The 12,235-nt window shown below is 31.3% G+C and overlaps 1 long non-coding RNA gene across 1 annotated transcript; it reads left to right on the top strand.

Annotated features, from left to right (window-relative positions):
* The first annotated feature begins 4,284 nt into the window (after nt 1-4,284).
* On the top strand, nt 4,285-8,795 carry LOC126843994 (uncharacterized). The gene is made up of 3 exons (XR_007686514.1): nt 4,285-4,504; nt 4,793-5,530; nt 8,576-8,795. It is a non-coding gene; the product is annotated as an uncharacterized LOC126843994 (long non-coding RNA).
* Nucleotides 8,796-12,235: the final 3,440 nt, after the last annotated feature.

Here is a 12,235-nt window from a genome sequence, read left to right as displayed (position 1 = left end):
AAAAAATCTGAAAAAATAATTACAATAAATTATGAACTAGGTACTTTATACTTGATAAACAACTATAAATTATCTTGTGGCTTATATGTAAATTGTAAAAAATATAGACTAAATAATTTGTTTTATAAGCGTAGGCCACTAGTCGTAGAGTTAACCTTTTAACTAGTGCAATTTTTGAGTATGAAAACTTTCAGATAGTGAATTGTTTTTATGAACAATTTGATATTTTACTTGAAGTAAAGAAGTCAATTTACGTTTATACATTTTTTCACAACATATTATAGACAATAATACTTTTTGTCGTTTTAAAATTAATTAACAAAAATAAACATCTTATTTTAAAAACAAACCAATAAGTATTTATAAATAATACCTTTGTTTAATGTAAATAGGTTAAAAAAAGTTCTTAAAAACAAAATGTCACATAACTTTTGCATTCTGTTTTAAAATAATCGTTAAAACATGAATAAAAAAAAACCAGTACAGTGGGGTCGGTGCATAGTGGGGACGGAGCATAGTTGGGTCGGGGCATAGTGGTGACGGGGAGGTCACAGGTTTACAGGAATTTTTAAATCTGAAAGTGATGAAATCACTTTCGAAAAAACGCTTCGATGCAAATCGGTAGTTAGTATTTTCAAGCCAGTACAGTCCAAACCAAGCACAGTATAAACCAGCAAAGTTAGAAAGTTTTCAATGAAGGTTCTGTATTTACAAATGAGCATCAAAGCGTTAATTTGAAAGTGATTTTATCCGAGAGGACTAGTACAGTAGAGTATTGGCATAATGTAATCAAAGCAATGAGGAAACGGAGAGGTCACAGGTCTACAAGAATTATTATAAGTAAAAGTGATAAAATTGAATAAAATCGCTTTCAAATAAACGCTTTGATGCTCATTTGTAAATACAGAACCTTCATTTAAAACTTTCTAACTTTGCTGGTTTATACTGTGCTTGGTTTGGACTGTACTGGCTTGAAAATACTAACTACCGATTTGCATCGAAGCGTTTTTTCGAAAGTGATTTTATCACTTTCAGATTTAAAAATTCCTGTAAACCTGTGACCTCCCCGTCACCACTATGCCCCGACCCAACTATGCTCCGTCCCCACTATGCAGCGACCCCACTGTACTGGTTTTTTTTTTTTTTGCAAAAACTTAGTGGACCAAATAACACAAATACAATGTCTTGTTATATTTTGTTGGAATGGTCGACGATTCATGTTTCAATCGTTTGTACTCCATAGTTTAAATTATAATCGCTTATTCTCAATAAAATTAATATTTATGTATTATATACTTCCATTATAGCAATCTCACACAAACTATTTATACTTCACAGATTATATTATTTCAAAGCTATATTATACTTCTATTTTACTAGATTGACAATGTACAAAATAAAATGCAACTAAAAAAACCTTTTCATAGATCCTTAAAATGTAAAGGGTGGGTTAGTGAAACGGGTTTTACCATTTAAATACATTAGAAAATCGCCGTTTTACTGCCTCATCCTGTATATTAATTTCTTGTTATTTTCTAAAGAAAAATCGATTTTCTTACATTTAAATTAAAATAAATCGTATACTGGTACTGTGATGGAGAAAACAATAAATTTTACCTACATTTATTACTTATTAGTTAAATATTACTAACGTGTATAGCCACTAGCAGTCGGCTGTTGCCTGTTATTTAACAATAACCTTTAATGGAGATTTTAAAAATTGTGTTTTTTTAATGATAGCATAGGAGCAGTATCATGATGTTAAATGTTTACAAGATTTGATCTATTCATAAAATAAAGTATTATCATTTATGACTTAATTATTATTAAAATTTATCTTAATAGTAATAGTACATAGTAATAAAATAATGAAATATTTTTTACAAAATTAGAGCTACAAGTTGATAAACTAAAAAAATAAAATTAGCACGAAGCAGATTATCTAATATTAGACAATTTAAACAATCAAGCGTGAATCTCTTTAAATGAATAACAGTATAACAATATACAAAACATTAGTTTTCCTTTAAAAAAATTGTGTAATAAAAAAAACATTTTGAGTCGGTATACTGCATAAAAACCAACACTTAATCTGAATCCAAAAAACAACACTCCTCTTCATTATTTGCAGGTAGTTGGACATTAAATACTCATAGTTAACCTTCGGTAAGGTTATATAACGCAGGCTATAAAATAACGAGATAACGACAGTGGTTTTGTCGTATCAGAATCATTAAGTGTCTTAATAAGTACACGACCAGGTTTTTTTCACAATAAATCGAGTGTCTACTATAATCAGTTACACGATTTAGTCGCCTGTGATATCATGTAATAAACACAATATTATGATACCGATCATTGGGCCCTAAACTAATCTAACACGGATAGACGTTACCAACTGATAGTTTTTAGTGTCTGTTCGTTTCTCACATCTGGTACACTGGGTTTTTAGTTAAAAATTTAAACTTTGTGTAAACTTTAAGTCAAGAGTGGTACTTGAGCACAAAACCTAATAGTATCATTCTGTATAGATATAAATAAAATTGTTTTAATGATTTGATCAATTTTTTTTAAAGATTTCAGGTGTTTTTGTTAAAATATACGCAATGTGCGAAAACACGGTTTTCCGGCAATTAAAAAAAAACTGTAGTGCCGAATTTTTCACCCGCTTAATATGTTATGGATACATATGAGTTCCAACTACTGGCAAATTTTCAACCCAAAAGTTTTAAAATTACGGCTAAAAACCCCGAAAAACAAAAAAACTTGTACCCCCCCTAGGGGGGCGGGAAATGGGTATATTTTGAATTTGACAAAACTGACGTGCGCGGGCATAACAAATAAATATTTCTTATACATTTCAACTCGATCCGACTCTTTTTCTCGATACTATAGCCAGTAAAAGTTCTAACTTAAAAACTCGTACGGTTTTTTTTTTTTGTTTTTTCAACTTTCGTCTATGAAGACTTAAACTTTTTCAACTTTTACCCCCCCAAAGTACAAACTAGACAAAATTTGTGATTTATAGAGTTGCTATTCAAAGGAATTGGTCTAGTATTAAAAAAGTTACAGTGTATACAGCGAAAAAAAAAGCCCACATCAGAGTAAAACCAATACCTTCTCGCTTTGCATCGAAGCTAAAATAATAAAAATACATTTTGATAATACCGTCTTCCAGGATTAGGTATTTTATAAATGTTGGCAAACCCAAAATATATCATAAATCCTTTGCACCAGAAAGGATTGAAATTTTTTCTTTTAATTTTTTTAGGTGAAGTTTTAAGAGTTTAAGGTTTGAAGTTAGGTCAAAGGTAGATCTAGAATGGGCCACTAGCATGTACAATTTTTTAAAAAATCCTCTCCATTAGCATTTATTCTATAGGCAATTTGTCACTAAAACTTAACATTAAGCAAACATTTTTAAACGTACATATTACCATAGAAAAGAAGGATCTATTTTCATTAATTTTTTTTTAAACTTTTAACGCATATAGGATCTATTTTTGTACAAAAACATACGTTTCTACAGAACTTACCGAAAAATACTCTGATTTAAGTTTTGAATAAACATTTGAATTCTTCGTAGCATCCATCTTGGAACAATTTTAAAACTGTTTTCAGTTAATTAATTATTTCAATTTGAAAAACTGAAAATTTTAACTTTTTAAACTAAAATAATTAATTAACGAAAAATTATTTTAAAATTGTGCCACAGAAAATGTTTTGAATTATTCAAATATTTAGAAAAAAAAAACTTAAATCGGAGTGTACTGCGGCAAGAGATTTAAGCAGCACACTTATAAGACTTAGAAGATATTAAAAGGTAATTCAGACAGGGAAAAAACAAGTTTATAGTCATGTTTAATTACCACTTTTAAACACAATAATAGTTCAAGACAATACTTATAATAGTGACACAAAGTATCAATTAGATCACTGAGTATACTAATTAAGTACTGCGGTGTCTAGCTTAATAACTAGTGCCCTTTTATATTAATCTAAACAATGGTTAGTCTTACTAATACAACTTACAAGATAAAATTTTTTCTTAAATTTTATAACTATTCTAATAAGTTATGTAATATAAACAATACATTTTTATTTTTCCTTTTAGAAACCGTATTTTTAGCACGTTTTTTAGCATGTGCTGTCAGATTGCCATCTGGGCATTTTTTTTTATCACCGTTTTGGTTAGTTGGCTCTTGTGTGTCGTCTCTGGTTTTTTTTTTCCTTCGTGTCGTTGCCAATATACAATCAATTACTGTCTGTGATTGCCGATGTTTAGTTCGTTGCCGTTTGTAGATCCGATATCTTCATTGCTTCGTTGATTTCCCACCGGTTGGCAAATCATCGAATCGATTTGTGTCGGTGAATTGCTTTGCATATATTATCGGAATTACTTCTTTGTTAGTAAATAAATCTAAATCGATAATCACACTTGTCGCGGGCAAAAAGTCCGTATCGTTTGTTGTGACCGATAATGCAACTGGATTTGAAAGATATGGTAAGTGTTGCTGACTCTTTTTGTCCTTCACAAGCGACCACAAACGTTTCCTCGGATGTTGTATAATATGACCACTTAATTTTTGGTATACATTTTTATCTTGTAGAGGGAGGGATGTAATAATCCCAATACTATTGTTTGTTGTTATTAGTCTGTACACCACTACTTATTACATCTCTCCCTCTACAAGATAAAAATGTATACCAAAAATTAAAATTTTTCTTAAATTCTACAACTATTCTAATAAGTTATGTAATATAAACAATACATTTTTATTTTTCCCTTTAGAAACCGTATTCCAAACGTATCTTAGCATGTGTTGTCAAATTGCCATCTGGACACGTAGGAAGCGGCGTGCTATTATTTGCGACGCTCGGCTCGCATACCGACGCGGATGAATACCCCTGCTCGAAGTCATCTGGCCATCGGTGTTCCAACGGTATTTCTTCATTACCGTACTCGTTGTTTTGATTTGTTGGCACTTGTGTGTCAACTCTGGTTTTTTTCCATCGTATTACAATGAAACATGAGCAGCCCGCTGTATTCCTATACATATTATGCCTGCTGCCAAGACATAATTAATTATAGGTTGTATTCGACGGTGTTTAGCTCGCAGTTGTTCGTCGAGCTGTTCTCTCAATTGTTTAACTGACTTCCCAATGGTCGGTAAATCATTAAATTGATTAGCGTTTGTGATCCGCCTTGCATCTACTACTGGAATTACATGTTCATTAGTAAATAAAGTTAGGTCAATTGTCATACTTGTAGTGGGCACAAAGTCTGTATAGTTTTTCGTGATCCCCAATGCAGCCGGTATCAACAGATCGTGCGATGCGTATGCTTTGCATGTTTCGGGTAGTGATAAGGCGCCAACGTCGTTTATGGTATGAGCGATGGACTCCTTTTTCCCGTCGCAAGCGATTACAAGCGGTTCTTCGGTCGTTGCATACAACCATTGGTTCTTCAGTTGCAATTTGTGAAATAACGTTGCTTCCAGTTGGAAGTACATCATTTCACAATTTTCTGGTAAGTCTTTTGAGTTTTGGAACAACTGTACCTCGCACGGTACTTTATTCTTACGTGGGTGGATCGCCTTGGTTTCAGGGCACAACATAAATGTTTTTGATTTTTTACATCTTAAAATATCTAGATCATTCAAAATACTATAATATTCATGTGTTTTACTTATTGCTACAAAATTATAGTTAGGTTGAATATAGACAAAAATATTATTCACAGCTTTTACCGGAAATGGTACAATATTATATAGTGTTAGTTCTTGTTCATATGTTAATGGTAATTTGATTAAAAACACCATTCTACCATCAGCGTGATATATCGTGATTTCCGATAATTTTAATAATTCATATATCCCTGTTAACCCTAAGTCAATTGGCAAATCCGTTCCACTGGGTAAAGAAATTTTTATATCTTTAAATTGTTCCAAAAGTTCTTTTGGTGATAATATGTTAGGAAGAATCAATCCTATTTTTGCATAGTTAATTATTTCTGATTATGTAAATAATTCCAAAATATTTTGTTTTTTAATTATTTTGATTTGTTCATTTTTCATTTTCCTTTGTTTCCATTCCAATTTATTAAATTTATTAATTTATTTATTTGAGACCATATAACTGTCTAATTTTTCAGATATTAGACTAGCTGTCTTTTCTAAAATGAAAAAGGACAAATCCCTTTTCTCCCCCTCAAAGTTTGTTGATATCACCTTACTCATGTAAGATAAAATTTCTGATAAACTTGGTTTTATTATGTTACTTTCCCTCATTTCTTGTACCTGGTTTTCAATCTCCTGCTGAAAAGCTTGTGGCAACCTATACTGTCTAATATTTATTGGTTTCATTTTATCATCCCTTAGCGTGATATTATGTTTATGATATCTGTATGTGTTAGGTAATCCCCTGGTAAATGAAATATGTCCGAAAATTTAAAACATGTTTCGAGCACACTTTCTCTCTCGTCTTCCGCTAAATGGTCTAAACAGAGGTTTTCCTGCAGTGGTGTGATCCTATCTCTTTCGTTGTTACTTTTATAATTACTCCCCTTGGAATTAACAACTAAGACATTATTTTTTTCTTCTAAATACGGTTCGCATTTGATGTGTTCTATAGTTAACTCTTCGATTTCTACTGGTTCTTCCGAAATGTTAATTATATTTCCAATTATGTTATCCCCATTTATTTTACTTATACTATTTCCTATGATAACATCCTCTGTTAATTCTTGTTTATTAATTATCCAGCATTCCTGTTCATTTTCTTTGAGAGATTTGTTTACTTTGATATTTACTAAACAATTACTTCTTGCTGGTATAATTATTGATTTATTTAATTCGTTTTCATCCGGAAATAGTAGAACTTCTTTATTTAGATCTATAATTGCTTTATTATTTTTTAAAAAAAAACGTCCCAATAGACCTCCGCTTGGTATTGGGAACCACGGTTCTACGACATCAAATTTGTCCTCCACACATATTCCATTGAAATTTAATTTTAAAAACGTATACCCTAATGTTTTTATTGGCTCGTTATTTATCCCCTTGATTACGCTAACATTGTCTTGATAGACCAAAATGTCTTGACGCAATGCCGTCAACTTAACTATATTTAAATCGAACCCGCTGTCCAAGAAAAATTTGCCTTGCCCCTCTGCCAACTGTTTCGACATACATGCGACCTCATTGTTTTTAATTTCAGTCACAATGCGCACAGTATTAGCCAATTCTTGTACCGTTTTGGCACCTTCATTAGCATTGTCATTATAATTGCTCCCATTATTTCTATTATAACCTGCTTTTTGTTTTCTTTCGTTGGCGAGTTTCTTAAAGCAATTTTTTGTTTCATGGGACCCCTTTTTGCAATACTCGCAAACCCTTACTGTATTTGAATCTTTTTGAGGACCGTTAGTATTTGGGTTTTTGAAATTAGGATTATTATTACTCGAATTTCCCCTACATTGAGCCTTAATATGACCTGTTTTACCACACCCATAACAGCGATTATTATTTTTATCGTTGTTATTTTGGTTGGATTTTTTAAAGTTATTCCCGTTCTTGTAAGAACTATTCTGACCGTATCTATCATTAAGTAATTTTCCCTGTTCGGACGCCAGAGAAATGCCCTCCTCGAATGTCGAGATATTCCTAGCTCTTAGTATTATACTTAATGAACTATGAACCCCATTTACTAGAATGGCGAGTGCTTGTTTAGCTATAATTTCCGCAATAATTTTAGTTTCCTGACGTATTTTATCTATGGTTAAAGCTCCCGTTAGCTTATTTTGGACATCTAATATTCGATTCCCAAAGCTGAATACGTCTTCCTTATGCATTTGTTTCAGAGAATTTAATTGCATTTGCAAACTCGGAATAGAACTTATATTTCCAAAAATATTTTTTAAATGAATCTTTAATTGACCCCAATCGTCACATTGGACGAAACGAACAGCATCATGTGCTTTTCCTGTCAAGGCAGCTATAAGTGCCTTTAAAATAATTGGCTTTAAATTTTCTTCAATATTTGACCAGACAAAATCTCCTTTTGAAAGATAAAGTGATAACCCGCTTTCGCTACTGCCATCATAAGATGGGATAAGTCTTAAAGCGGAATCCAAAGAAATGAAAATTGGAGTTTGGTTAGCCGTTGATACTATGCGTCCACTTCTTAATATCATAAAATATTTTTCTGATTAAAAAAAATTGTATACCGAAACTTTCTAAAAAGATTACTTGTCAATAAGAAATAACAATATTATTTCAATATTTAATTTCTGGCAAATATTATTCAAATAACTCCGTTATACAATAATCTGTTAACCAATTTTTTATTTTGTTTTAATTTAACTTTATTGTTAACTTTTAAACTTCCAGGGCTGACGGATTATCCAATTACCATAAATAATGCCCCAACAATTGTCCTATATGAATTATTAATTACTATTAATCGAAACTTGATATATCATGCTGACTTACAAATAGTCCATGATTTTTTTTCTTCTGATGCTGGATGCCTTATTATCTTCTTTGCCTGGACTGGATTCTTGACTCTTCTGTAGATGGACGTCTCCACTTGCAGTTGAATCACTGAGGACTCTTGGACTTCCCCTAAAAATCCGACTTCCGACACCAATTTATGTACTGCGCCAAGAGATTTAAGCAGCACACTTATAAGACTTATAGAAGATATGAAAAGGTAATTCAGACAGAGAAAAAACAAGTTTATAGTTATGTTTAATTAACACTTTTAAACACGCTAATAATTCAAGACAATACTTATAATAGTGACACAGAGTATCAATTAGATCACTGAGTATACTAATTAAGTACTGCGGTGTCTAGATGTACTTGCTTTGTTATTCATTTATTGTTGTATGACATAATTTGTCGTTAAATGTGAAAAATAAAATTATCCAAAACGAAATATTATGTATCATGTTAGTATTACAAACGTCGACGTTTGATAACCTAATAGCACAGATAAGATGATAAGTTATAAGATAACATTCTTCCGTTCTTTTTGTGTTTTCCTATCGGTATACTTGCTAAAACTACCCTATTTTCCTTAGAAAAATTTGTTAGTTTTAGGTGGAAATTCCCATTATTTTCATCGTCGTATGCCGTAATATTAAGTATGAGTTTTATTCCTGGTAACCTTAATCCTTTCATTATATTTAAATCATTATTTCCATTCCAAAAAACCAGAATGGGTGGTCGATTACCCTTGTGTAGATAATTTTGGATAAATACGGTTGACAGTGTGTTTTTTCCTTTGTTGAACACACTTTCCCTGAGTTCTTTTGGCAATCGCTTTTCTGGTTCGTACCGAAAAATTTTTTTAATATGGTTTTGCACATCCGGTAAATTTACTTTTTGAAAAACCCTTAGTTTTCCCTCTTTTGTTAATATCAGCGGTCTCCCTACCAGTTTTACCACTTTGAACTTGTCTAGGCTGTTTGATATTGCTCCGGATACCAACAAAATGTCTTTCCCATTAACGTTTGTGAATTCGAAATCTGCTACTATAAATTTAATTTTTGACCTAGAACAATAATTAATTATACTTTTTCTTTTTATTCTATTTATTATTGTTAGAGTAAAAAAAACACATTATGCAAACAGTCTAATAAAAAACATTTACGATTTCTTTACTCAAAAAATTGTTTGACATTCTTTATGTGTATTCGGACTCTCTTTCGCCCCTTTAATATTAGTATGTTTTCGTTAGCGTATACTTCTAGTACCTGCCAGGGTCCTGTCCAATGTTTATCAAATGTATTTCTTTTTTTATGATTTTTTACCAAAACTTTACCTCCTTCGTGGATTTGGATGGGTTGGACAGATTGGTCATACCTTTCTTTGTTTGCTTCTTTACTTTCCAAAATATTTTTCCTGGCTATCTCATGGCTTTCCTGTAGCTTTCTTTTAAGATCGAAAGAGTAATCATCATAGTTATATTGTGGACTTGGTGCTTGTGATAAGGCCGAGGGGATTTGTGGTTTGTGTCCAAAAACTAACTCATATGGGGTGTATGATGTTGACGTGTGTGTTGAACTATTAAACCAAAATGTAGCAAAACAAAGCATTTTATCCCACTTCTGACACCAATTTATGTACTGCACCAAGAGATTTAAGCAGCACACTTATAAAACTTAGAAGATATGAGAAAGGTAATTCAGACAGAGAATAAACAAGTTTTATAGTAATGTTTAATTAACACTTTTAAACACAATAATAATTCAAGACAATACTTATAATAGTGACACAAAGTATCAATTAGATCACTGAGTATACTAATTAAGTACTGCGGTGTCTAGATGTACTTGCTTTGTTATTCATTTATTGTTGTATGACATAATTTGTCGTTAAATGTGAAAAATAAAATTATCCAAAACGAAATATTATGTATCATGTTAGTATTACAAACGTCGACGTTTGATAACCTAATAGCACAGATAAGATGATAAGTTTTATGTATGTTACAAACTACAAACTGTGTAAATAACACACGAGTCCACACGGTCGATATTTTATGTGTTCTTATCTACAATAATATTAATTATTATGTACACCATTCGACGGGAAACATGGCCTGGGCCTGATAAATTCCTGAAGGCAAACGCAGCAACGTCGACCGTTTAAAATGATAAATAGGAAACCCAATACCTAATAATGTAATTGCCCACATTATTCTACAAAGCCGGCCATGGATAACGGGCTGTGTGATTTTCCCTTTTTTTGGTTTTTGATTAGGTTTTGAGTGAACGAAAATCCAAAATTATTTTACCATTTACATAAATGGTTGTTAAAAAAAACGATTTTGAATATAGTACCAAAAAGCGAGCATTACACTTTGCCAAAAAGATCATATATATAGTAATATTCATTTTGCGCATAAGGAAGAAATTATTATATTTATGAAAATCTAATTTCACGAAAACCCGCCTTTCCAACGGTATACTAATTAAGTGTCTATGTTCATTGAAGACTTGGAATCTGACCAGGGAAATGAGATTATTCTCACTTATAACGACGGTGGAACATATTGTTTCTGAATAAGAAAAACGATCGATGCCCATTTTACTTGAATCATTAAGGGGATTGAAAGTGTTTGAAAACTTAAGGCTAAAAATACGAATAATCTGTAGTACAATATTGCCACGGTCGAGATTTATTAAAACCAGCAGAGGAGAGCAAACAAACCACCTGCAAACATCATTATCTAATAAAATCATTGTCATCGCTCATCGTTGTCTGTAATGTATGTTGTAATATCTGTTGTACTACAAAGAATGGATTTTGAACGTGGTTATTAAAAAGTAAGCAGCGTTGAAAAAACAAAAAACAAAATTTTTATAAACGAGTTATACTTGCGTTTTAAATTTGTATGTTCAGTTCCAAGTTGAAAATATTCAAATCGAAATAGTGTACTGTTGTGAATATACATATAAAATCACATTTAAACACTTTATCAATGTGACAGTTTTTTTGTGGAGGGTTAAAGGGTAGTACCTAAGGACGGACAAGGACAAATAAGTAATAGCATTGATTATATAATATTATATAATATAATGTACTCAATACTAATGCCTACTTGTCATAAACCATAAACCCCCTAGGGCCTAGACCGTAAAAGGTTCTTTAATGTGCAACACGTTTAAGGTCCGCCGACTGGCGAGATTACAAGAAATGACATAAGAAATTTAATTTTAATTTCTGTCAACGCACTTTTAAGATATCTAATGTAGGTACTATAGATTTTTAAAGGGATTTAATAAAAAAAAAAAAACACACAAAACGTCACAGTACAATATTTTAAACAGTCGGAATTTGGACGGAAATAATATGTTATTATTTCTAAGGAATTGTGCGTTTGACTAAAATAATTAGGACTAAATTTTGTAATTTTGGTTTTAACATCTTTCATTTATAGTTATTTTTGTCAAGTGCTTATATTCGCCAAATGAAAAATTTATGTCTAGTGTCTTACTACTGTCTTGAAGATGTATCTTTAAATAATAAAGATGCACCATATTATTAGAATAATTATTCCAGTGAAAAAATCAAATATATTATGGACTCATTTTTAACGCATCACATTCATATTTAAAAATATCGAAAGGAACTGTTGAAGTTTGATCGTTTACATCTATTGAAATTAAAATTAAGTCAATCAATTGTTTATCAGGTGCAATTTTTAGTTACCTATTTTCTTTTTA

The sequence above is a fragment of the Adelges cooleyi genome, unplaced genomic scaffold, assembly GCF_023614345.1.
Source record: "Adelges cooleyi isolate 19-005CV unplaced genomic scaffold, UGA_ACOO_1.1 ACOO_flye_CR_arks_rails_tigmint_CR_PRNA_587, whole genome shotgun sequence".
Classification (NCBI taxonomy): Eukaryota; Metazoa; Arthropoda; class Insecta; order Hemiptera; family Adelgidae; genus Adelges; species Adelges cooleyi.
The sequence above is the reverse complement of the archived record's forward strand: the minus strand, read 5'-3'. Positions and strand labels throughout refer to the sequence as shown.